This window comes from Pseudophryne corroboree, chromosome 1 (genome assembly GCF_028390025.1).
Source record: "Pseudophryne corroboree isolate aPseCor3 chromosome 1, aPseCor3.hap2, whole genome shotgun sequence".
Lineage (NCBI taxonomy): Eukaryota > Metazoa > Chordata > Amphibia > Anura > Myobatrachidae > Pseudophryne > Pseudophryne corroboree.
Window position 1 is genome coordinate 1,031,405,742 of NC_086444.1, and position 27,563 is coordinate 1,031,433,304.

Consider the following 27,563-nt stretch of genomic DNA (forward strand, 5'->3'; position numbering starts at 1 on the left):
AGACTTCTTCAAAGGGTAGGGACAGAGTGAGATGGCATGCCTATTTATAGCCCTAGTGGTGGCTGATATGGATGTGTGATGACATCATTGATCATGTGATCAGTAAACAACATTCAAGGGTATTTAACATAAGCACAGTCATGACATGGCATCAGAGCATGGCCCCAGATAGTATGGATCACAGTAGCCAATATCTTGTAGAAAACGAGTATTCACAGTTAATATAATTGTTCAGAGGAGCTTAAAACAGTAAATTGCGGCACTTCCGCCACACTTCCGGTGACGGAGGTAGCGCGTCACGTGACCTCCGATATTTCCGCCCCACTTCCGGTTCGCTTGTGCGCATGCGCCGGCGGCGATCCGTGTGCACCGCGCATGTGCCCATTGTCCTGTTCAGGTTAACAGCAGACGTGCTTCTTGGGCTCAGGGGAACTGTATGTCCATCACCTCGGATATTACGGCGGCCATTTTGCAGGGGCTATGTTCCATAGGAAATACATGGATTGCGGCGGCCATCTTTCCGGAGTCTAAGGAGACTCAGTGCTTGCGATTTTGCAGTATCCATGGCAACAGTCATATGTAAATAGAACAAACAGGAAAAAAATGGTGAAACCTATGTAATCCACAAGTGGCGCTGTATCATCCTTCGCATATATATATATATATATATATATATACACATATACACTGTAGAGATCAGCAGCACTCCATTCCGTTACAGACATATAGATAAAGCCGGTGCCTTCCCAGTAACAACCATGGAATGGATGTCCATAAATAAAGAAAGTAGTCAGCGGCACTCACGGCTCCCGGACAGGGAATGAAAAAGGACACAATCGTTGTGTTGTCAGCGTTTCAATGTTATTCAAGTGAACATTTTCCTCAGGACATCCTGAGGAAAATGTTCACTTGAATAACATTGAAACGCTGACAACACAACGATTGTGTCCTTTTTCATTCCCTGTCCGGGAGCCGGGAGTGCTGCTGACTACTTTATTTATATATATATATATATATATATATATATATATATATATATATATATAAAACAAAGAATTTGATGGCAGATAAGAACCACTTGGCCCATCTAGTCTGCCCCTTTTTTATCCTTAAGGTAATCGCAACCCTTTTTGAACCTTAATTTTTTGTAAGGATATTCATATGTCTATCCCTAGCATGTTTAAATTGCTCTACAGTCTTAGCCTCTACCACCTCTGATGGGAGGCTATTCCACTTGTCCACTACCCTTTCAGTGAAGTAAGTTTTCCTTAAATTTCCCCTGAACCTCCCCCCCTCCAGTCTCAGGGTATGTCCTCGAGTTCTAATACTTCTCTTCCTTTGAAGAATGTTTCCCTCCTGAATATATATATATCGTAATGGCGGCACTCCGAGACGTGTACATCAATGCAAAGACTACTTTTATTTCGAAAGTAATTTTGTCATTGACCTACACGTCTCGGAGTGCCGCCATTACGTCCGCTATATTGGAGGTCACGGAGGGCATCCGGGCAAGTATACAAATAGCCTATAAATCTGGAGTGCTGGGCACTTGTATTATATATGTAGAGATAGATATATCTATATATCAGCCCCGGAACGTTGGGATTACGTTGTGAAATACATGTTTTGAAATCAGCCTCCGAGTGCCGCTGCTTGTTTTGTGCCAGAGGATATATTGGTTTCGGTATTTGTTTTGCTTTGCTAGGCTAGAGTTATGATTATGACTCTGTTTCCCTTACAGTGCCTTCACCCAAGGCCTGCAGTGTACTTTGATTTTTTTGGAGTGTACTTACAAACAGTCCTTGATCACCACTAAAACCAACAGTGTTCTTCACCCTTCGGAGTGGACTTCAGAACAGCCCTACATTTTCACCCAAGCTTATGGTGTTATACGATCCTTTGGACTAGACTTGGGAATACTTCATTAGGTAAGTAACGAATTTTCAGTTTTCACTAAAGTCCTCTCTCTCTCTCTTACCAGTATGTAACCTCTTGGATTTATTCTTGAGTTTTCTTCTCTTTACATACTGACTTTGTACAAATTGAACGTCAAAAAAATAAATCGCTGTTGTATTAACAAAATATTTTTTTTCCCTAACAGGTCTACATCTTCTGCAGCTGTCCTCTGACAGAGATTTTCACATTGATTATTGAAAAGTAGACTTTTAAAACATTGAAGACATCTATACCAGGTAATTAAATCTGTACCAGTTTACACTAAGATTTCACATAAAAAAATCCATATTAGATGTGTCATAAAAAATCTACCTCTTAAAAATACATACAGTTGGGGTTGATGTAAAAATGGATGCATTTTGTGCCAAAAAGCTGGGGGGGGGGGGGGGGGGGGGTGGAGATAAGTTCTCAAAGATGCATTCTGTGCAGTTTGTGAAGCTGGTGGGACCTCAAGATTGACACGAGGGTAGATCAGCAGTATTTGCACCTGGGTTACACCAAAGTCAAACTTTATAGAACATACACTCGTGTGTGTGTGTGTGTGTGTGTGTGTGTGTGTGTGTGTGTGTGTGTGTGTGTGTGTGTGTGTGTGTATTCTGTTACCTGTTTTGTATATTCTTAATTTAGTAACAGGTTACACATATGTCACCTCCTGTGGAAGATTAAATTCCTCACGGTGGTGGGATGGTACTCACTAACTGGTGGTCCTTGACATACATGTCTGATGTGTAAATAGTATACTACAGTACATTAATGTTATATGAGGAGGAGATAATATGGTCAAAATATTAACCATGCAAAATATTTACAATTGTAAATGTTGAACCGGTATTTTAATTTTTTTAATTAGATCCATTTTTTTTTAAATTTGAATCTCTATAATATGTTAATAACAATTTTTGTTATTACCAGGCTGGCATCATGTCTAATAAAAAGCGAACAAATAGTTCAAAGCCAGGAATAATGTTCTACTTTCACCACCAACCAAAGAAAGGAAAAACTGACATTCCACTTCAAACACAGTAAGTCAGATCTTCAAACGTGTTTTGTGTGTGTGTGTGTATATGTATGTATGTATGTATGTATATATATATATATATATATATATATATATATATATTAAAAATCAAAGAAGATCCAAAGAAGTGAAGGCACTCAGACCACAAAATGCAGAAAGCATAAGTGTATTGGCCAAACGTTTTCAAGGCTGATGCCCCGTCATCAGGACCACACAAAGACAGGAGTTACTCCTTTCTTTGTGTGGTCTTGATGACGGGGCATCAGCCTTGAAAACGTTTGCCCAATATACTTATGCTTTCTGCATTTTGTAGTCTCAGTGCCTCCACTTCTTTGGATCTTCTTTGATGAATTGTTTTTTTGCACCGGAGCAAGGTGATTTATATGTGGGTACCAGCATATTTTTTAAATCTTTTTTGCTAATTTATTTTTAAAGTGCAATGAATGTATATACTTAGTATTGTGTATTAATATAAATGGGGAGGGGACTCTTAAAGACCAGTAGACTAGCCTTCCAAAATGTTAGCCCTAAACATCTAGTTTTTTACTTGGCTGCACTGTTCTTGTTAAGATGCCTATGCATTAATAATTGCGGCACTGTTGTAATTATTAACATTCTTATCCATTGTGAATTTTTCAGTTTTTATAAAAAAATATTCCTGCTATGTACTAAGTAAACCCCCCCGAAAGTTAAGTAGTAGTGATAACCGATGTCCCTTTTAGTTCCTTTGCATTTTTAAAAGATTTTTCCATTTGTGTAAAAGTCATGGGGAATCTGACACTGCGCATGCGCACAGTGACATTTTCCAGTATTGGAGCTGGCACCAGATGGAGGCTGCAGGAGAGGGATAGAAAGATCTCTCTCTTGCTACCATGCCTCCATTGGCTTTAAGAAGTTTAGATCATCTGAAAATGGTATAAACTAACATGACCAAATTCTATAAACAATGCTTTTCAGAGTTTGGTACATACAGCAGGGATCAGATTGTACTTCCCATTGATAATAAGGACTGCGATCTGCAGTGCTAATAAACATTCAATTTCTGCATTTGATTTCTGTGAAATCAATATCTCATAACAACAATCCATAAAATTATAAATTTTCAGATATAATTTTCTGGGGAAAAAAAGCTTAATAAATAAGCAACTAGATATTTTACATTTCCGTGAGGGAGTAATTAGCTTAAATATGGATAAAAAATGTATAATTTTTTAAAAATATTGTAGAAAAATGAGCTACTGCTCTCTTTTTTTGTAGGAACTTAGCACTGGACAATGAAATAGTAACTATTGACTGTGAGGAAGTTGTTGCTGAGACATCAGCTGAATCACACGATAAGTCTACAGATGAAAAGCAATATCCAGCTGTGTGGTCAAAAGAACAATTTGACGAATTCAAAAAGAAACATGAGTGGCTATTTGCGTCTAGGGGAAAACTCGGCTGTACAATCTGTGCAGAAGTTTCTAACTTAAAGATTCACGCTGCTCGAGGCATAAATATTGCTTCTCAGTGGGCAGAATGTAACATTTTACCTTTTGGTAAAACTAAGGAAACAGAGCTCACATCTCTTCGCAAAAAAATTTATATACACAAAAATAGCGCTGCTCATGCAGAAGCAGAAAAAATTCTAGAAACTGCTAGAAAAGATATTCTGCTAAACATAAATGGAAGAAGTCAAGAAACTGCTTTTGAAATCACTAGCCGTGTATTCAGAACAGCTTACTACATTGCTAAAATGAATAGGCCATTTACTGACCATGAGAGCTTGATTGACCTGCAAAAAGTGAATGGAGTTCAGATTGGGCGTTTGCTTCATAGTAGAATGGTCTGCGGAGACATTATAGAACACATTTCGGCTGAAATGAGGAAAAAGATTGTCTCACAAATTATAACAAAAAAAACTAAGATTACTATATTAGTTGATGAAGCTACTACACTTTCTAGAAAATCAACTCTTGTTATTTTTTTAAAATCAAGTGTTGATGGTGTCATGAATCCAGTAGCATTTCCTTTGGATTTGATAGAGTTAGAAAATGCCTCAGCTGAGAGCATAAAACAGGAAATAATGAAATGTTTATTCCATCATGGTTTTACTTTCGAAGTATTGACAGAGATCTTTGTCAGTTTTTGTAGTGATGGCGCAAATGTCATGCTTGGCGTAAAAGCTGGTGTTGGAAAACTCTTACAAGGAGACTTTCCCAAACTAATTCTCTGGCATTGCATGAATCACAGGCTTGAACTAGCTGTGGATCAAGCACTAGATGTTACTGGAGGTACAAATGACTTCAGGTCATTTTTAGACACCTTATACACACTTTACAGTCAGTCACCAAAAAATGTACGTGAGCTTAGTGCACAGGCTAATGAGCTGCATGTCTTGCTTAAAAAAATTGGCAGAGTTTTCAACGTAAGATGGGTAGCTTCATTGTGGAGAGCAGTGAATGCAGTCTGGCAGACGTATCCTGCATTAGCTGCACATTTTCAAAAAGCCTCACAAGACCAATCAAGGGATAGAAGGGAGCAAGTGAAATTCCAAGGTCTACATTCAAAACTGTGCTCAGTCAACTTTGTAAAAAATATGTCAATTATGTTAGATGTTCTGACTGAGCTCAAAAATTTATCAGAACTCTTACAAGACAGAAAAATGACCATTCCAAAGGCAGACAACCACATAAAAATGTATGTGCGGAGAATTGAAAGCCTAAAGAGAATACCAGGATTTCACAGTGAACAGACACAGAATGCAGAAGAGGGAATTATGTTCAAAAATACAAAGTTGACAGGCATTGGGAAAAGTCCCAAGATCAAATCCTCTCAATTCATTCAGGCTGTTGTTGACAACATGAGGTGCAAATTATTTACCACCACTGCTAATAAAGCAACAGAAAGCGTAGCAAAAGGTAGGGAAACTGCTTACCACACCCTGATTGACAGCATATCTGTTCTGAATCCTGAATCTTGGCAAACTGATTCTGATAATCCACTTTTTGGAGACCAAGAGATTCGTACACTATGTGAAATGCTGAATGTCAGTTACCATGAAACACACCTGGGATTTGTGGAATATAAATGCTGCGCAGGACGGATTGTTCCCGAAAAATTAAAGAAATTAATTCTTGCAGTAGATACTCTTGCAGCAAGCAATGCTGACTGTGAGCGAGGCTTTAGTGTTATGAACAACATAATTACAGATAAGCGGACTGCACTGACCACTCGACATGTGTCGGACTTACTTTTTATTTCAATTGTTGGTCCTCCCTTCACTGAGTGGAATCCGGACGCATATGTAAAATCGTGGCTGGGCAAGGGACGTCGGGCAGCCCAATCCTGTAAAGGCATGGCAAGACAGGAGCAAGCAAGGCAACAGGATCAGGCCTACTATAAGCAGCTGTGGAAGTGCCTTTAAATTTTAAGTTCTGTGCTAGCTTGGTAATCTGCTCCAGGAAATGGGAGGGAGTTATAGTTGGTGAGAGGATGATGGGGGTTCCAGGTGCTGCTCTTGCTGGAGTTGGCCTTCTTTCTCTTAAATAGTTAGTGGGATGTTGCATGAGTGCTCCCCGTTATACCTATATGTTGTAATGTTCAGTAACAGTCTATTTATTAGGTCCCAATGACCTAGAATATGTATCGACTACATAGATTCTATGGGCAGAGCCAGACTTAGGCATTATAGGAAAATGGCTAGGGCATCTGGAATGCCTAGGGGGAGCAAGGTGCAAAGGAGATGGAAGATGGAAGTGAAGTGCAGGTGTGGGAGATGGAAGGCAGGTGTTGGAGATGGAAGGTGGAAGTGAAGTACAGATGTGGGAGATGGAAGGTGAGAGCGAGGTGCAGAGGAGATGGAAGGTGGAAGGCAGGTGTGGGAGATGGAAGGTGGAAGGCAGGTGTGGGAGATGGAAGGTGGAAGTAAAGTACAGGTGTGGAGATGGTAGGTGGAAGTAAAGTACAGGTGTGGGAGATGGAAGGTGGAAGGCAGGTGTGGGAGATGGAAGGTGGAAGTGAAGTACAGATGTGGGAGATGGAAGGTGGAAGTAAAGTACAGGTGTGGAGATGGTAGGTGGAAGTAAAGTACAGGTGTGGGAGATGGAAGGTGGAAGGCAGGTGTGGGAGATGGAAGGTGGAAGTGAAGTACAGATGTGGGAGATGGAAGGTGGAAGTAAAGTACAGGTGTGGAGATGGTAGGTGGAAGTAAAGTACAGGTGTGGGAGATGGAAGGTGGAAGGCAGGTGTGGGAGATGGAAGTGAAGTACAGGTGTGGGAGATGGAAGTGAAGTACAGATGTGGGAGATGGAAGTGAAGTACAGGTGTGGGAGATGGAAGTGAAGTACAGGTGTGGGAGATGGAAGGTGGAAGGCAGGTGTGGGAGATGGAAGTGAAGTACAGGTGTGGGAGATGGAAGTGAAGTACAGGTGTGGGAGATGGAAGTGAAGTACAGGTGTGGGAGATGGAAGTGAAGTACAGGTGTGGGAGATGGAAGGTGGAAGGCAGGTGTGGGAGATGGAAGTGAAGTACAGGTGTGGGAGATGGAAGGTGGAAGGCAGGTGTGGGAGATGGAAGGTGGAAGTGAAGTACAGGTGTGGGAGATAGAAGGTGGGAGTGAGGTGCAGAAGAGATGGAAAGTGGAAGGCAGGTGTGGGAGATGGAAGGTGGGAGTGAGGTGCAGAAGAGATGGAAGGTGGAAGGCAGGTGTGGGAGATGGAAGGTGGAAGTGAAGTACAGGTGTGGGAGATGGAAGGTGGAAGTGAAGTACAGGTGTGGGAGATGGAAGGTGGAAGGCAGGTGCGGGAGATGGAAGGTGGAAGTGAAATACAGGTGTGGGAGATGGAATGTGGGAGTGAGGTGCAGAGGAGATGGAAGGTAGAAGGCAGATGTGGGAGATGGAAGGTGGAAGTGAAATACAGGTGTGGGAGATGGAATGTGGGAGTGAGGTGCAGAGGAGATGGAAGGTGGAAGGCAGGTGTGGGAGATGGAAGGTGGAAGTGAAGTACAGATGTGGGAGATGGAAGGTGAGAGCGAGGTGCAGAGGAGATGGAAGGTAGAAGGCAGGTGTGGAGATGGTAGGTGGAAGTAAAGTACAGGTGTGGGAGATGGAAGGTGGAAGGCAGGTGTGGGAGATGGAAGGTGGAAGTGAAGTACAGATGTGGGAGATGGAAGGTGGAAGTAAAGTACAGGTGTGGAGATGGTAGGTGGAAGTAAAGTACAGGTGTGGGAGATGGAAGGTGGAAGGCAGGTGTGGGAGATGGAAGTGAAGTACAGGTGTGGGAGATGGAAGTGAAGTACAGATGTGGGAGATGGAAGTGAAGTACAGGTGTGGGAGATGGAAGTGAAGTACAGGTGTGGGAGATGGAAGGTGGAAGGCAGGTGTGGGAGATGGAAGTGAAGTACAGGTGTGGGAGATGGAAGTGAAGTACAGGTGTGGGAGATGGAAGTGAAGTACAGGTGTGGGAGATGGAAGTGAAGTACAGGTGTGGGAGATGGAAGGTGGAAGGCAGGTGTGGGAGATGGAAGTGAAGTACAGGTGTGGGAGATGGAAGGTGGAAGGCAGGTGTGGGAGATGGAAGGTGGAAGTGAAGTACAGGTGTGGGAGATAGAAGGTGGGAGTGAGGTGCAGAAGAGATGGAAAGTGGAAGGCAGGTGTGGGAGATGGAAGGTGGGAGTGAGGTGCAGAAGAGATGGAAGGTGGAAGGCAGGTGTGGGAGATGGAAGGTGGAAGTGAAGTACAGGTGTGGGAGATGGAAGGTGGAAGTGAAGTACAGGTGTGGGAGATGGAAGGTGGAAGGCAGGTGCGGGAGATGGAAGGTGGAAGTGAAATACAGGTGTGGGAGATGGAATGTGGGAGTGAGGTGCAGAGGAGATGGAAGGTAGAAGGCAGATGTGGGAGATGGAAGGTGGAAGTGAAATACAGGTGTGGGAGATGGAATGTGGGAGTGAGGTGCAGAGGAGATGGAAGGTGGAAGGCAGGTGTGGGAGATGGAAGGTGGAAGTGAAGTACAGATGTGGGAGATGGAAGGTGAGAGCGAGGTGCAGAGGAGATGGAAGGTAGAAGGCAGGTGTGGAGATGGTAGGTGGAAGTAAAGTACAGGTGTGGGAGATGGAAGGTGGAAGGCAGGTGTGGGGGGTGGAAGTGAAGTACAGGTGTGGGAGATGGAATGTGGGAGCGAGGTGTAGAGGAGATGGAAGGTGGAAAGAAGGTGTGGGAGATGGTAGGTGGAAGGGAAGTACAGGTGTGGGAGATAGAAGGTGGAAGTGAAGTACAGGTGTGGGAGATGTAAGTGGAAGCAAGGTGCAGTGGAGATGGATGGAGGGATTGAGGTGCAGGGATGAGAGATGGAAGGAGGGATATTCTGTTATATAACTTATGTTATATTAAAATGTGATTGTTTTATATATTTGTACAATTCTAGCGTACATTATTCACAATGCTGGTTAATAAAATAAAATTTTTTTTTGGCTCAGTCAATGCTGCACTCTTTTAATTTTTAATCCAACCTAATATTGACCTAGATGTTCAGTAGCCCTGAAGTGAGATGACTTTTCTTATAGAAACCAAGTTGGCAAAAAGCTGTTAAAATCAATTGTGAAAGTAAGGTGGTACTGCTTACAATTACTGCCACAGTGCCACCATAAACTGCACTACAGAGCAAGTCACAGTTCTCAACACTTTGCCTCCAAAGTGCAAAGAGAAGGGGATGTGTTGTGTGACTATGCCTCCAGTGTCGTGTAGCCACTCCCCCTAGCATGTGGCCACGCCCCCACACGACACGTGACCATGCCCTTTTTTTGCACGCGCGCGCCTACGGCGCGCGCATCACAGTACCCGTAAGAGAATTTTTCTACTTGCACCACTGACTGGCACATACAGGAAAGACCCATCAGTCCAAACCCCAGATCCCTAATGGTCAATAATATGTTACACTTGTAGGAAGGAAGGGCATTTTGCCAGAGATTGTAGGAGTAGTAGGACACATAGTCAATATAGATCCCCTAGACAGAAAACACAAGCCACGTTATTAAACACATAGACGGGATCAAGGGACATATAGTAAGGAGTCACGAGCCATATAGAAAACACAGATTCGGCTAATGGGAAGAACAGAATAAATGCAACTTACTAATGTTACATTTCGCTGTTCTAGATGCATGTCCATCACAGGTAGAGAAAATTATCTCAAAGATACCGGGTTCCCTATGAACTTAGAATGGACAGGACACTGGAATGATGGCTGGGATAGTCCCAGTAGAGATATAACACACACAGATTTTTTTTGGGGGGAGCAGACCGAGTAGAGAATCATTCCCCTTAGTGCCCAATGCAGATGTCAAACTTTGTAAAATCTTCTTTGCCTCTACCAACTTATCTGTTACTAAACTCTATGTGATTTGTCTTCAAAGTTTCCTCTTCATCTCTTACGTTCACCGACAGGGTTACAGTTCAGACGTCACAGGCCTACTCGGTCTTTCAGAGTTCTGCCCAAATCCAGTATATCTCACCAGCATAGGGACACCAGTATCAGTGTGCCTGGTCATGCACAAAGGGTGGAGAATGGGATTACGGGTGAATGGAGACTGTATATAGACACCGATATGCATGATGGCGTGACATCCTGATGGTGAACGCAAATCTGAAAAATTTTCTTTTTATTATTTCCTTTCTCTTTTCACTTTCCACAGATGGTTTACTTCACACAACTGATAATACACAACAGTTAAACACATTGAAATGCAAGATTTATGTTCCCTACAGAAAGGTTGCTGACCCGGAGAGTACTCGTGACAAAGAGCAGAGTGTAGAGAACCTCGTATCACTGGAGTGTCTGTTCCGGGAAGGTTGAGAGGCAGGACTGTTGAAGGGCATCCGAGCACAGATCTAGAACGGTTGTAGTATCATTCTTTCTCTAACGTCCTAGAGGATGCTGGGGACTCCGTAAGGACCATGGGGAATAGACGGGCTCCGCAGGAGATAGGGCACTTTAAGAAAGATTTGGATTCTGGGTGTGCACTGGCTCCTCCCTCTATGTCCCTCCTCCAGACCTCAGTTTTACACTGTGCCCAGAGCGAGATGGGTGCACTGCAGGGAGCTCCCCTGAGTTCTCTGCCTAGAAAGCATTTTTGTTTGGATTTTTTCTACATGTTTACAGGGAGCACTGCTGGCAACAGGCTCCCTACATGGAGGGACTGAGGAGAGAGGGGCAGACCTTCTTGTCTAAGATAGGCTCTGCTTCCTCGGCTACTGGACACCATTAGCTCCAGAGGGGGTGAACACAGGTTCTTACTGGGCGTCCACCCCCAGAGCCGTACATGTATATAAAAGAGCCCCCGCCATATTTTACTAAGTTTGAGCGGGACAGAAGCCCGCCGCCGAGGGGGCAAGGCTTCTCCCTCAGCACTCACCAGCGCCATTTTCTCTCCACAGCACCGCTGAGAGGAAGCTCCCCGGACTCTCTCCTGCTTACACACGGTGAAGGGGTGTTTAAAAGAGAGGGGGGGGCACATAATTGGCGGATAACATATTATACAGCGCGGCTGGGGGAAAAACATTTTGTGTTGGTCTCCAGGGTCATTGCGCTGGGGTGTGTGCTGGCATACTCTCTCTCTGTCTCTCCAAAGGGCCTTGAAGGGGATACTGTCTTCAGAAAAGAGGTTCCCTGTGTGTGTGAAGTGTGTCGGTACACGTGTGTCGACATGTTTGACGAGGAAGGCTCGCTTATTGTGGAGGGGGAGTGCTTGAATGTCATGTCGCCGTCGGCAACACCGACACCGGAATGGGTGGATATGCTGAATGTCTTGAATGCAAATGTCAATCTATTGCATAAAAGGTTAGACAAGGCTGAAGCTAGGGATCAGTCAGGTAGCCAGTCCATGCCTGTCCCTGTGGCGCCAGGCCCTTCGGGGTCTCAGAAGCGCACCATATCCCAGATCGATGACACAGATACCGACACGGATACTGACTCTAGTGTCGACTATGAAGATGCAAAATTACAGCCGAGGGTGGCAAAAGGTATTCGGTACATGATTATTGCCATTAAAGAGGTTTTGCATATTACTGAGGAACCCCCTGTCCCTGACACGAGGGTACACATGTATAAAGGGAAAAAGCCTGAAGTCACCTTTCCGTCCTCATTTGAACTGAGTGAATTGTGCGAAAAGGCTTGGGAATCTCCGGATAGGAGACCACAAGTTCCCAAAAGGATTCTTATGGCGTATCCTTTTCCACAAACGGATAGGATACGATGGAAATCTTCGCCTAAAGTAGACAAGGCGCTGACACGCTTGTCCAAAAAGGTGGCACTGCCTTCTCAGGATACGGCTTCCCTCAAGGATCCTGCTGATCGCAGGCAGGAAATTACCATGAAGCACATTTACACTCATTCAGGTACTATTGTTAGACCGGCTATGGCATCGGCCTGGGTTTGTAGTGCGGTTGTGGCATGGGCAAATCCTTATCTACGGAGATTGACACCTTAGATAGGGATGCCATTCAAATGACCACAGAGCATATCAGAGATGCTGCCTTGTATATGAGAGATGCTCAGAGAGACATTTGTTTATTAAGCTCCAGAATAAATGCTATGTCTATTTCTGCTAGGCGGCTCTTGTGGACCCGACAGTGGACGGGAGACGCCGATTCAAAGCGGCATATGAAGTCCTTGCCTTACAAAGGGGAGGAGTTCTTTGGAGACGGCCTCTCGGACCTTGTCCCTACTGCTACGGCTGGTAAGTCGAATTTCTTACCTTATGTCCCCCCGCAGCATATAAAAAAGGCACCTCATTATCAAATGCAGTCCTTTCGTTCCAATAAGAGCAAGAAGGTACGGGGATCGTCCTTTGTTGCCAGAGGTAAAGGCAAGGGAAAAAAGCTGCACACAGCTAGTTCCCAAGAGCAGAAGTCCTCCCCTACTTCCGCAAAGTCCACCGCATGACGCTGGGGCTTTCCGGGGGGGGGGGGGGGGGGGTCAGATCAAGTGGGGGCACGTCTTTGTCTTTTCAGCCACATCTGGGTTCTCTCACAGGTGGATCCCTGGGCAATAGAGATTGTTTCCCAGGGATACAGACTGGAATTCGAAGACATGCCTCCTTGCCGGTTTTTCAAATCGGCTCTGCCGGCTTCCCCGTCGGAGAGGGAGCTGGTGTTAGCTGCAATTCACAAATTGTACATTCAACAGGTGATAGTCAAAGTTCCTCATCTCCAGCAAGGAGAGGGTTATTATTCATCCCTGTTTGTGGTACCGAAACCGGACGGTTCGGTCAGACCTATTTTAAATCTGAAATCCCTGAACCTGTACTTGAAGAGGTTCAAGTTTCAAGTTCAAAATGGAATCGCTCAGAGCGGTCATCGCCAGCCTGGAGGGAGGGGATTGGATGGTGTCCCTGGACATAAAGGATGCGTACCTTCATGTTCCGATTTTCCCTCCTCGCCAGGCGTTCCTGAGATTTGCAGTACAGGACTGTCACTACCAATTTCAGATTTCAAGTTCAAAATGGAATCGCTCAGAGCGGTCATCGCCAGCCTGGAGGGAGGGGATTGGATGGTGTCCCTGGACATAAAGGATGCGTACCTTCATGTTCCGATTTTCCCTCCTCACCAGGCGTTCCTGAGATTTGCAGTACAGGACTGTCACTACCAATTTCAGACGTGTTGGTCTTTCCACGGCCCCGAGAATTTTCACCAAGGTAATGGCGGAAATGATGGTGCTCCTGCGCAGGCAGGGCGTCACAATTATTCCGTACTTGGACGATCTCCTTATAAAGGCGAGATCTCGGGAGAAGTTGCTGGACAGCGTGTCTCTGCCCGTGAAGACGTTGCAGAGGCACGGCTGGAGTCTCAATTTACCGAAATCCCAGCTAGTCCCTGCAATGCGTCTGACCTTTTTGGGCCTGATTCTAGACACAGACCAAAAAAGAGTTTTTCTTCTAGTGGAGAAGGCTCAGGAGCTAGTAGCTCTGGTCAGGAACCTATTGAAGCCAAACAAGGTTTCAGTGCATCATTGCACGAGGGTTCTGGGGAAGATGGTGGCTTCATACGAGGCCATCCCCTTCGGCAGGTTCCATGCAAGGACCTTTCAATGGGACCTATTGGACAAATGGTCCGGGTCCCATCTACACATGCAAAAACGGATCACCCTGTCTCCCAGGGCCAGGGTGTCTCTCCTGTGGTGGCTGCCCAGTTCTCACCTCCTGGAGGGTCGCAGGTTCGGCATTCAGGACTGGGTCCTGGTGACCACGGACGCGAGCCTCCGAGGTTGGGGAGCTGTCGCACTAGGAAGAAATTTCCAGGGTCTCTGGTCAAGCCTAGAGACTGGTCTCCACATCAATGTCCTGGAGTTGAGGGCCATATACAATGCCGTATGCCAAGCGGAGGAATGGCTTTGGAACAAACCGGTTCTGATTCAGTCAGACAATGTCACGGCAGTGGCTCATGTAAACCGCCAAGGCGGCACAAGGAGCAGAGTGGCCATGGCAGAGGCGACCAGGATTCTACGCTGGGCGGAAGGCCATGTTAGCACACTATCAGCAGTGTTCATCCCGGGGGTGGACAACTGAGAGGCGGACTTTCTCAGCAGGCACGACCTGCATCCGGGAGAGTGGGGACTTCATCAAGAAGTCTGCACACAGATCACGGATCGGTGGGGACTGCCTCAGATAGACATGATGGCGTCCCACCTCAACAAAAAGCGAAAGAGGTATTGCGCCAGGTCAAGAGACCCTCAGGCGGTTGCGGTAGACGCTCTGGTGACACCTTGGGTGTTCAGATCGGTCTATGTGTTTCCTCCTCTACCTCTCATACCCAAGGTGTTGAGGATAATAAGAATAAGAAGGGTCAGAACAATCCTCATTGTTCCAGATTGGCCAAGGATGTCTTGGCATCCGGCTCTGCTAGAGTTGCTCACAGAAGATCCGTGGCCTCTTCCTCTAAGGCAGGACCTGCTGCAGCAGGGGCCCTGTCTGTTCCAAGACTTACCGCGGCTGCTTTTGACGGCATGGCGGTTGAACGCCGGATCCTTGCGGAAAAAGGGATTCCGGAGGTGGTCAATCCTACCCTGATCAAGGCTAGGAAGGACGTGACGTCGAAACATTATCACCATATATGGCGAAAATATGTTTCTTGGTGTGAGGCCAGAGCTGCTCCTATGGAGGAGTTCCAGTTGGGCCATCTGCTTCACTTCCTTCAAACGGGAGTGAATTTGGGCCTAAAATTAGGGTCCATAAAGGTTCAAATTTCGGCCTTATCCATTTTCTTTCATAGAGAATTGGCTTCTCTTCCTGAAGTACAGACTTTTGTGAAGGGCGTGCTGCATATTCAGCCTCCCTTTGTACCTCCGGTGGCGCCTTGGGACCTTAACGTGGTATTAAGTTTCCTCAAGTCACCTTGGTTTGAACCACTCAAAACAGTAGAGTTGAAATACCTCACTTGGAAAGTGGTCATGTTGTTGGCCTTAGCTTCTGCAGGGCGGGTTTCGGAATTGGCGGCTTTACCATATAAAAGCCCATACCTGATTTTTCACGTGGATAGGGCAGAGTTGAGGACTCGTCCTCAATTTCTGCCCAAGGTGGTCTCATCTTTTCATATGAACCAACCTATTGTCGTGCCTGTGGCTACACGGGACTTGGAGGATTCCGAGTCCCTGGATGTGGTCAGGGCTTTGAAGATTTATGTGACCAGAACGGCTAGGATCAGGAAGACCGAAGCTCTGTTTGTTCTGTATGCGGCCAACAAGGTTGGCGCTCCTGCTTCAAAGCAGACTATTGCTCGCTGGATCTGTAACACGATTCAGCAGGCGCATTCTTCGGCAGGATTGCCATTGCCTAAATCGGTTAAGGCCCATTCCACTAGGAAGGTGGGCTCTTCTTGGGCGGCTGCCCGAGGGGTCTCGACACTACAACTGTGCCGAGCTGCTACTTGGTCGGGGTCAAACACCTTTGCAAAGTTTTATAAGTTTGATACCCTGGCTGAGGAGGATTTCCTGTTTGCTCAATCGGTGCTGCAGAGTTATCCGCACTCTCCCGCCCGTTTGGGAGCTTTGGTATAAACCCAATGGTCCTTACGGAGTCCCCAGCATCCTCTAGGACGTTAGAGAAAATAAGATTTTACTTACCGGTAAATCTTTTTCTCGTAGTCCGTAGAGGATGCTGGGCGCCCGTCCCAAGTGCGGACTTCTTCTGCAAGACTTGTATATAATTATTGCTTACATAAGGGTTATGTTATAGTTGATCGAGTTTGAACCGAGGCTATGTTATTGTTCATACTGTTAACTGGGTAGTTTATCACAAGTTATACAGTGTGATTGGTGTGGCTGGTATGAATCTTGCCCTTAGATTTACAAAAATCCTTTACTCGTAGTGTTCATCTCCTCTGGGCACAGTTTCTCTTACTGAGGTCTGGAGGAGGGACATAGAGGGAGGAGCCAGTGCACACCCAGAATCCAAAGCTTTCTTAAAGTGCCCTATCTCCTGCGGAGCCCGTCTATTCCCCATGGTCCTTACGGAGTCCCCAGCATCCTCTACGGACTACGAGAAATAGATTTACCGGTAAGTAAAATCTTGGTTTTTTTTCACCTCCCCCTGCATTTTCCTGTCTTTTCCCCTTCTTATTTTCCTCCTTTCCCTAAACGAAATGGATCGATCACAAGAGACTGCGTTTAGGGTTCTATTAGTAATTCTGGTTTTGATCAAGGACAGTTTGTTTTGGTGAGGGTCCCAGAGAGGTCGAGCAGGGATCTGGAATGGGTTCTGATGGCAAGTATGAATTTGTAGGATCTCAGGATCAGCACATCACTTTAGTAAAGGCTGGCATCAGTAAGCGCTCTGGTAGTCAGGGAGCTCGGAGGCACTGTGAGGGGTTATTGTCTGATGAATATTGTATTTGTAGGAATTGTGAGAATATAGTTGAGGATGGGTGCATCCAGAGATGTTAGTCCAACCTTAATATCGACATGGACCGTCATCCGTTGAGTGATTACCACTCACTAGTGGGTAAGGTCTTAAACCAGACAGAATGCTGGGTGTGCTCACAGGTACCTCAAGGTCGGAGCAAGTCAGGATTAGTACCGTACCCTTTAGCAAAAGATGAGGTACTCGAATTACGGGGTGGGAGACCGGTGGACAAGAAATTCAATATCTCTAGGCCCCCTAGTTTGAAGCTCCACCAGTATCATGTAGACAGGTCCTTATTGTGTTTTAATATTTCCAATTACAAAAAAACGGGAAATTGGGAAGTGACGTGGAATAACCAGACAATGACCTTTTCACACAGAGCTGATAGGATACCCATAGACTCTGAACTTGTATGCCAAATAGCCAACAGTGGGAGGTATTTTCGGTATAGGTATACTCGTGGAAGTAAGACCATGTGGGTTGGAAAAGTATAGCCAGGGTATTGTGCTCATATCATCCAGCCCGATACTTGTACTGAGCAGATGGGAGAACTAGGGATTGTTTTTTTCACTTGGAAAGTTTGTAATATGGTGATGTTATATTTTGTCCCCTATGTTCTCCCAGATGATGCCTATTTCATATGTGGGAGGAAGGCGTACAAGTGGCTTTCCCCGAGCTCAGAGTGATTGTGTTATATTAGGAGAGTACTGCCAGAGGTCATGACCATAACCCATGATAAGATGAAAGACGTTCACCGCAGTGCTCAGGCTCCTTATACTCATACTCACTATGAACACATCATCAAGTGACACCTCATAGATAGGACAGAGCACGCAGCCTCTGATTTGATCCACGAATCCACCGGGATTCAATTCCTTCTCGCATTAGACATCACCAGTACTGCCAGAGGAATTATAAATTATAGGTATATCCATGCGCTAGCGAACTTGATAGATAATATCACTGAGATGTATGACGACACCTTCAGGTATACGGGTAGGGAGTTACAAGCTTACAAGCAGGAACTGATTCAGCACAGGATGGTCCTAAATTATATCACAGCCATGACAGGTGGGTACTGTGTTACTCTGGCAACTCAATATGAGGTGAAGTGCTGTACGTATATTATGAACAGTACTGACGACCCAACGGAGATCATCGATCAAAAGATGGACGATATCTTGCAGTTGAAGTGGGAGTTCAGGAGGAAACACAACCTTACCTTGGCGACTGTGAGTAATGAACTGACCGGCTGAGTCTCATGGTTGAACCCACGAAATTGGTTCTCAGGTTTAGGAGAGTGGGCTCAAAATGTTATTATGAGTGTAGGGAAGTTTCTCCTTTGTATCCTGGGAGTCGTCATAATTATTGGTTCGATATTTAGGTGTGTTCGAATTCTGACGCGGCGCAAGCACGGCACAAAATTGATGAGTCTAAGGAGCAAGGGTACTGTTACAGCAGCAGATTTAGTTTATGACCCATCCATAGAGACTGTGATATGATAAGGATTGCAAATGAATTTCATGGCCTGTTTCGTTCACCCGTTTTTTTTTGTCTCCCCCTCTGCCCAGATACATCCATCCGGAAAAAGACATCAGCCCTACCCAAAATGTTTATGTGAATGTATTTTATTTATGTCTTATCTTCATCTCTGCAACCTTCAGTTAATGGCACACATAGTCGACAGGTGATATCCACATATACTAGCACTCACATATGTTTCCCCCTCCATGTATCATCAACTAAATGTGCACCCCATTTGTTGGAACAAGAAGCCGAAAAGAGCTCGGTAGTGTTTGTTGGCCCACTTACAGACCCTTAATACGGGATAAGAAGGATTTAATGTATACTTCGCAATACCTCGAAGCTTATATAGAACATATACGGCACGATGATACATGCCCCTCAGACATGGATTCATACATACATGCTTTCTACTATCCCACTAGGTCATACATTTCCCACCTACAACTCTCCCCGATCATCTGTAGATATTGTATTGATATTTTTCTGTTTAGTGATTAGATAGTGGCAGTTATTGGTGACTGCCAAAGGGTGGACTGTCAAAGTCGAAAAATATTGCAGTACACACATCATGTACAAACTACACACAGATGGCCTCCGTGCGTGTACTTGTTCTGCTGTGCGTGCGCATATTCGCAATGTGCGTATGGTCGCTCCCGCGGACCTGCGTATTAGCGCGTGGTATGAGTATTTACGGTAGAGTTTGTGAACGCATGGAAAGCTATCAAAACACATTACATATTTAATCCGAATAGTGCACAATGTACACATAGGGGGTCATTCCGAGTTGTTCGCTCGTTATTTTTTTCTCGCAACGGAGCGATTAGTCGCTAATGCGCATGCGCAATGTCCGCACTGCGACTGCGCCAAGTAAATTTGCTATGCAGTTTGGAGTTTTACTCACGGCATTACGAGGTTTTTTCTTCGTTCTGGTGATCGGAGTGTGATTGACAGGAAGTGGGTGTTTCTGGGCGGAAACAGGCCGTTTTATGGGAGTGTGTGAAAAAACGCTACCGTTTCTGGGAAAAACGCGGGAGTGGCTGGAGAAACGGAGGAGTGTCTGGGCAAACGCTGGGTGTGTTTGTGACATCAAACCAGGAACGACAAGCACTGAACTGATCGCAGATGCCGTAAGTCTGGAGCTACTCAGAAACTGCTAAGAAGTGTCTATTCGCAATTCTGCTAATCTTTCGTTCGCAATTTTGATATGCTAAGATTCGCTCCCAGTAGGCGGCGGCTTAGCGTGTGCAAAGCTGCTAAAAGCAGCTTGCGAGCGAACAACTCGGAATGACCCCCATAGTCTCCCTGCACCACATCAGAAAGAAACAGCAGTTTAAATGGTAACAGAACAAAGGGATTCACCTTTACAGGATAGGAGGGGACAGAACAAGGTTACAAGGTGGTGTTTGGTATCCAGCTGTAGGGTATTTTAAGGGTAACATTCCGCTGTTGGTCTGAGGAAGATTGCATGTTCCTGCGGATAGTTATGTGCAGGAGCAGAATATAGATATAAACTGTATTTACTGTACATTATGTATGCGGCGGGAATCCAGAGGAGACCACCCACAAGAGCAGTTGGAACAGACATCGCCTACCTATTCAAACCAACCTATGACCTCTCCTGTACTGTAAATGACCATCCCTGTGTCCAATGGACAAAGAGATTACAGTATCCATTGTGTTATGTTTTGGATGAATTGTATAAAGAGAGCCTGCAGCAGGCCTGGTCAGACACAAGACTCACAACGTTATCTATCAGATGACGGAGGACCAGACTGGGTAGCGCAGCGAATCCACTCACGTATGTAACATTGACTGTAGCCATTTACTCTGTTATATTGTATTGTTTGTATTGTAACCCCCTTTTAGCAATAATACGCTGTGGTGTCGGAACCCAGCGGTTTAATTACAATCTGGTGTCGTGTCTTCTTTGCCCTGCTAAGGTTTAAAGTGTATTATCATTGCATTGCATAGCTGTTAAGGGTTTACAGTGTATCTCTGGGTGCGTACGCGCTGTGAGTACTTTGTACCGTCAGCACGGCGTTTGTACGCAAAGTCCGTACACAGCACGGGACTTTGTACGCTAATAGCGTACAAAGTACGTAGAGTGTGTATTAAGTATAGCGGCCGCAGCGGCTCCATGGTAAAGTGTGTTTAAGGTATAGCTTTCATTCCTGAAGATAAATCAGCATTATCAAGGGTATCTCTCCTGTGGTGGCTTCAGAGTGCTCACCTTCTAGAGGGTCGCAGGTTCGGCATTCAAGATTGGGTTCTTGTGACCACGGACGCGAGCCTCCGAGGATGGGGAGCAGTCACACAAGGGAGAAATTTTCAGGGAATATGGTCAAGCCAGGAGGCTTGTCTACACGTCAATGTGCTGGAATTAAGGGCCATATACAACGGCCTACAACAAGCGGAGAATCTTCTTCGCAACCTACCCGTTCTAATTCAGTCAGACAACGTCACAGCAGTGGCGCATGTAAACCGCCAAGGCGGGACAAGGAGCAGAGCGGCAATGGCAGAAGCCACCAGGATTCTTTGCTAGGCGGAAAATCATGTAAGCGCTCTGTCAGCAGTCTTCATTCCGGGAGTAGACAACTGGGAAGCAGACTTCCTCAGCAGACACGATCTCCATCCAGGAGAGTGGGGACTTCATCAAGAAGTTTTTGCAGGGGTAACAAGTCGTTGGGGACTTCCTCAAATAGACATGATGGCGTCACGCCTCAACAAAAAGCTTCGGACGTATTGTTCCAGGTCGAGGGACCCTCAGGCAGTGGCGGTGGACGCCCTAGTGACACCGTGGGTGTTTCAGTCGGTCTATGTGTTTCCTTCACTGCCACTTATCTCAAAAATATTGATAATCATAAGACGAACAAGAGTGCAGACAATACTCATTGTTCCAGATTGGCCTCGAGGGGCCTGGTATTCAGATCTTCAGGAAATGCTCACAGAAGATCCGTGGCCTCTTCCTCCCAGAGAGGACCTGTTACAACAGGGGCCCTGTGTGTTTCAAGACTTACCACGGTTACGTTTGACGGCATGGCGGTTGAACACCAAATCCTAACTAGGAAAGGTGTTCCCGGGGGAAGTCATCCCTACTCTAATCAGAGCTAGGAAGGAGGTAACGGCGAAGCACTATCACCGTATCTGGAGGAAATATGTATCTTGGTGTGAAGCCAAGAATGCTCCTATGGAAGATTTTCAGCTGGGTCGTTTTCTCCACTTTCTACAGATTGGAGTGGATATGGGCCTTAAGTTAGGCTCCATTAAGGTGCAGATTTCGGCCTTATCTATATTCTTTCAGAAGGAATTGGCTTCTCTCCCAGAAGTCCAGACTTTTGTAAAGGGAGTGCTGCACATCCAACCTCCTTTTGTGCCCCCAGTGGCACCGTGGGACCTTAACACCACGTTACAGTTCCTTAAATCACACTGGTTTGAACCTCTTCAAACGGTTTAATTAAAATTTCTCACTTGTAAAGTGGTCATGTTGTTGGCCTTGGCATCTGCGAGGAGGGTGTCCGAATTGGCGGCTTTGTCTCACAAAAGCCCCTATCTTGATTTTCCATGTGGATTGAGCAGAGTTGAGGACTCGTCCTCAATTTCTACCTAAGGTGGTGTCGTCGTTTCATATGAACCAACCTATTGTGGTGCCTGTGGCTATGGGTGACTTGGAGGATACCAAGTCCCTTGATGTAGTCAGGGCCTTAAAAATTTATGTAGCCAGGATGGCTCGGGTTAGGAAAACAGAGGCTCTGTTTGTCCTGCATGCAGCCAACAAAGTTGGCGCTCCTGCTTCTAAGCAGATTATTGCTCGCTGGATCTGTAACACGATTCAGCAGGCTCATTCTACGGCTGGATTGCCGTTACCAAATTCTGTAAAGGCTCATTCCACTAGGAAGGTGGGCTCTTCTTGGGCGGCTGCCCGAGGCGTCTCGGCATTACAGCTTTGCCAAGCAGCTACTTGGTCGGGTTCAAACACTTTTGCAAAATTCTACAAGTTTGATACCCTGGCTGATGAGGACCTCATGTTTGCTCAATCGGTGCTGCAGAGTCATCCGCACTCTCCCGCCCGGTCTGGAGCTTTGGTATAATCCCCATGGTCCTTACGGAGTCCCCAGCATCCTCTGGGACGTAAAAGAAAATAAGATTTTAAACCTACCGGTAAATCTTTTTCTCCTAGTCCGTAGAGGATGCTGGGTGCCCGTCCCAGTGCGGACTATTTCTGCAAGACTTGTATATAGTTGTTGCTTACATAAGGGTTATGTTACAGTTGAGATCAGTCTCTGACTGATGCTGTTTTGTTCATGCTGTTAACTGGTTTGGTATATACCATGTTGTACGGTGTGTATGGTGTGGGCTGGTATATATCTCGCCCTTAGATTAACAAAAATCCTTTCCTCGTACTGTCCGTCTCCTCTGGGCACAGTTCTTTAACTGAGGTCTGGAGGAGGGGCATAGAGGGAGGAGCCAGTTCACACCCATCTAAAGTCTTAGAGTGCCCATGTCTCCTGCGGAGCCCGTCTATACCCCATGGTCCTTACGGAGTCCCCAGCATCCTCTACGGACTAGGAGAAAAAGATTTACCGGTAGGTTTAAAATCTTATTTTTCTGCTTGTCTCCCCCACTGATAGTTTCCTTTCATGACTTAGTGAACCCTTTTAACTGAATTTACCCCCTTTCCTCCCTCACCTCACATACCCTCTGCTTCTACCCTTTACCTGTCACACACTGCCTCTTCCTGTCACCCTCTCTCCATCACCCATTGTTTCTCCGTCACCTTCTCCCCGTCACCCTCTCTCCTTCACCCTCTGCCTATCCATGTCACCCTCTGTCTCTCCCTGTCCCCATCACCCTATGCCTCTCCATTACCCTCTCTCCCCTCTATGAAACTTTCTTCAGCTTTCATGTTAAACCCCCTTGTTTTTTTCTGCTTGTCTTTTTGAGATGCCTGCCAGAGACTGGACTTACTGAGGGGCAGAAGAGCTACACGCTGCACTCTCCTCCCCTCGGCCATGGAGGCCAGCATCAGCAGCAGAGCAGCAAAGGCCAGCAGCGGCGGCAGTGAGCACTGGGAGCAGTTTTTGTAAGCAGTACTACTGGGGGCATTATGTGTATCTGGCAGTGCTGGGGGCAGTTTGTGTAAGCAGCACTACTGTGGGCATTATGTGTATCTGGCAGTGCTGGGGGCAGTTTGTGTAAGCAACACTAGTGTGGGCATTATGTGTATCTGGCAGTACTGGGGGCAGTTTGTGTAAGCAGCACTACTGTGGGCATTATGTGTATCTGGCAGTACTGGGGGCAGTTTGTGTAAGCAGCACTACTGGGGGCATTATGTGTATCTGGCATTGGAGGCAGTATGTGTATATGGCACTATGCTGGGGGCATTATGTGTATCTGGAACTACTGGGTGCATTATGTGTAACACACTACTGGGTGCATCTGACACTATACTGGGGGCATTATGGGTACCTGGCACTATACTGGGGAAATTATGTATCTGGCACTACACTGGGGGCATTATGTGTAACTGGCACTACACTGGGGCAGTATGTGTAACTGGCACTATACTGGGGACAATATGTGTATGAGGCACTACTGTGGGCATTATGTGTAAGGGGCAGTATGTGTAAGCAGCTATTACTGTGAGCATTATGTGTAAGGAGCACTACTGTGGGCATTATGTGTAAGGCTGCTACGTGTGTGTGTGTGTGTGTGTGTGTGTGTGTGTGTGTGTGTGTGTGTGTGTGTGTGTGTGTGTGTGTGTAGAGGGGTGTGTGATATATTTATAGTTTGATAACATAATATAAAGTTGCAAGGCCATGCCCACTTTCCCAGGAGTACGAGGCCATGCCCACTTTCCCTTTCAGCACTTCAAACATTCTCGCTCAGGGTGCTAATAGGCCTGGAGCAGGCCCTGATCCACACACACATTCTTGCATACCTCCCAACAGTCCAGATTTACGTGGGACAGACCCATCTTTTTGGGCACTGTACCACCCGCAGGCTGCAGTGTCCCACAGTTGGGGAGGGGGGGGGGGGGAGGGGGGAGGGGCAGTTGGGCGGCTTCCTGTCACTTACTGCTCTGCATAGCTGTGGTGAATAGACCCTGTGCCCTGGTTTTTGTCATGCAGGGTAACCCCAGCTTCTCCCAGAGCTGCCTAGTGTGTTTGTGGATTTGTGGATAACAGGTGCATGCACCCGTCATTTATTCACCACTTCTCTGCTATGTAAAGCAGCAGTGTCCAAGTGTCCCACCCCCCATCTCCCTCGTTCCTCTCCAGAAGGGACACCAGGGCTGTCCCAGAAAAACTGGACTGTACCAACCGAATCAGAACAGTTGGGCCGTATGAATGTTAGTCTCTCCAGACAGCAACATCATCATATGACGTCTGTGTCGCTGCCTGTGATCCTGGTGTCAGACGGGATCACAGATCTATCATCTATCTATCTATCTATCTATCTATCTATCAATCAATCAATCAATCAATCAATCATTATACCACACCAACTGACACCAATTGTCATCCCAAACTGACTAACTGGCAGTTGGTGTGGCTCCCCTATTTGAACTTTGGACTATGCTGCAAACCCACCTCTGGAACAGCCACTGAGTTTAAGTTAAATTAAGTTTACCATAAACAGTAATATGTCATAACTACAGAGCTAATAGCTGACAGCTCTAGTCTATACTAAGCAGTGATATACCAATCCTCAGTGACATCACAAATGTCTATAATGCTAGCCAGTCACATGATCATCCTACTGAGGTGATAAATTTCAACTTTTCTTAATTTCACCACAAATATATGACACAACAGGTTGAGTATCCCTTATCCAAAAACCAAAATCACACATTTGTATGTCAATATATCACTCTGCAGTATCTATCTATCTATCTATCTATCTATCTATCTATCTATCTATCTATCTAGTGTGTGTGTGTGTGTGTGTGTGTGTGTGTGTGTGTATGTGTGTGTATGTATATATATATATATATATATATATATATATGTTTTTCAGTCTTAACTATTTAAAAGTTGCAATTTGGTGTATCTTGCACCCCCAGCAGGAAGCCACAACTATCCGAGCCATTTCTTATACTGCTTTTTCCACTTATTTGTCATTTGCAAAAATCTAGGCAGGATTATTTTTACCATCCCATAACTAATTCAGTCCATGTTGCTGGCAATGGAAAATAAGTGGGGGAAAGTAAGAGCTGAATTTTATGAAAAATGAAAAATATACATTAGCCAACGCAAATCGCGACACTCTAGTGATGATCGGCAATCCATTGGTGAATCGGCTAAATTAAATATGTTAAAAATGCCTGATTCCCTGATGCTGGTGGTTTTCGAGGAATCAGGATTTTTCTAAATGTTTAATATTCCCAATTCCCCAACCCACCCATAGGGTGTTGGGACATAAAGCTGAGTGTGAGCATTTGAAGGATAATTGTGGGTTGTTGTTTTTTTAAATCAAATATTTATTCGGTGGATGAGAGACAATATGCAAGAGAGACAGACATGCACAGAGGTCCACAATAATCAAAAGAATTAAACATAACAATCGTAAGCTATACACAATAAAGAAAAATAATGAAGATTATTACATAAAGAGTAGTCATTCCAAAGAATAGACTTTAGTATATGCATTGGTCACCTTGGCACCTCGACCTCCCTCCTGCCGGGATACATACTATTTTCTAGCGGATGGGATGCTGGCTGTCATGATCCCGACAGCGGGAACCTGTCCACCAGAATGTTGGCAGCAGGGCGAGCGCTGTGGGTGACAGGAGAGAGATGTTACTGGGGAGCTAGTGGGAGACGGAGAGGCAGTGAGTGACACGAAAAGGTTATGGGAAAGACAGTGGGTGACAAGGAGAAGGTGATGGGGAAAGGCAGTAAGTGAGAGGGAGACGGAGAAGCAGAGGGTAACAAGGAGAGTGTGATGCCTTGTAGAGGCAGAGGGTTACAGGAGAGAGAATGTAGATAGTGAAACAGAGAAGAGGGTGAGGTAGTGCGTTACAGGGAGATAGTGGGTGATATGGATACAGTGGGTGAGAGGGAGAAGAAGGAGTGACAGGGAGATGTAGAGGGTGAAATGGAGGTAGTGGGTGACAGGGAGAAGCAGGGATGACAGGGAGAGAATGACATGGAGAAAGTGGGTGACTGGGTAGGCAGTGGGTGACATGGAGGCAGTGGGTGACGGAGAGGCAGAAATTGTGACAGGGAGATAGGTGACATGGAGGCAGTGGGTGGCATGGAGCCATGCACCATGGAGTACTCTCTGGTGCCCAGGGTGCTGTCCTCGCTGCGGGTGATCAGGCTGTCGTCTTCTGGGTCCCTATCGCAGTACTCTGTGCACGGTGGAAGTAGGAGGTACAGGCGTCAGCCAGGGGCTGGCTGCTGCTGCCGGGGTCTGGTGCCGAGGGCCAGTCGCCTACCCACTCCCCTTAACAGCAGCCTAGTCACCTACTCACCTCAGCAGCAGCCTAGTCACTCACTTCCCTGGCCCCTCTCCCCAGTGCTTACAGTTCCAACTTTTTGTTGCATTGTGCCACTGAATGAAGCTAGAGGTGTGAATATCTGCTGCCAACTCACTTTAATTGCAGACTGGTCTGGTGGATGCTGGCTGGGCGTCTGGTCCCCCAGTGTCTGCGGGTTGACCACTATCATTATGGCGTCTGCGTGCTGGCTGCTGGGCACCTTTTCACTGCACATAGTGAATCCATGATCAAGCCACCTAGCCTGCAGAGTAGAATGGGGGAAGCAGAGCTGGGAAGATCATGCACAAGAGGGCTGACAGGCGGCTGACACTGACTGACAACCAGCAGCCTCATCCCGCTGGCTGGTGAGCGGGCAGGCTGGGTAACGGGTGGCCCAGAGCAAAAAAAATTAAAAACAAGTTTTATGGTAAGAACTTACCTTTGTTAAAACTCTTTCTGCGAGGTACACTGGGCTCCACAAGGATAGACATTGGGGTGTAGAGTAGGATCTTGATCCGAGGCACCAACAGGCTCAAAAGCTTTGACTGTTCCCAAGATCCTCTATAACCCCGCCTCCCTGCACAGGAGCTCAGTTTTTAGTTAACCAGCCCAATGCAGTAGCAGGAAAAGAGACAACAACAATTAGTAGCCACAAACATCACATTCTCACGACAGAAGTGTCAGCGGCTATTGCCATACCAACCCAAA

The 27,563-nt window shown here is 46.0% G+C and overlaps 1 long non-coding RNA gene across 1 annotated transcript; it reads left to right on the plus strand.

Annotated features, from left to right (window-relative positions):
* Nucleotides 1–1,720: 1,720 nt before the first annotated feature.
* On the plus strand, nucleotides 1,721–4,870 carry LOC134985091 (uncharacterized). The gene is made up of 4 exons (XR_010191801.1): nucleotides 1,721–1,928; nucleotides 2,102–2,192; nucleotides 2,869–2,978; nucleotides 4,232–4,870. It is a non-coding gene; the product is annotated as an uncharacterized LOC134985091 (long non-coding RNA).
* Nucleotides 4,871–27,563: the final 22,693 nt, after the last annotated feature.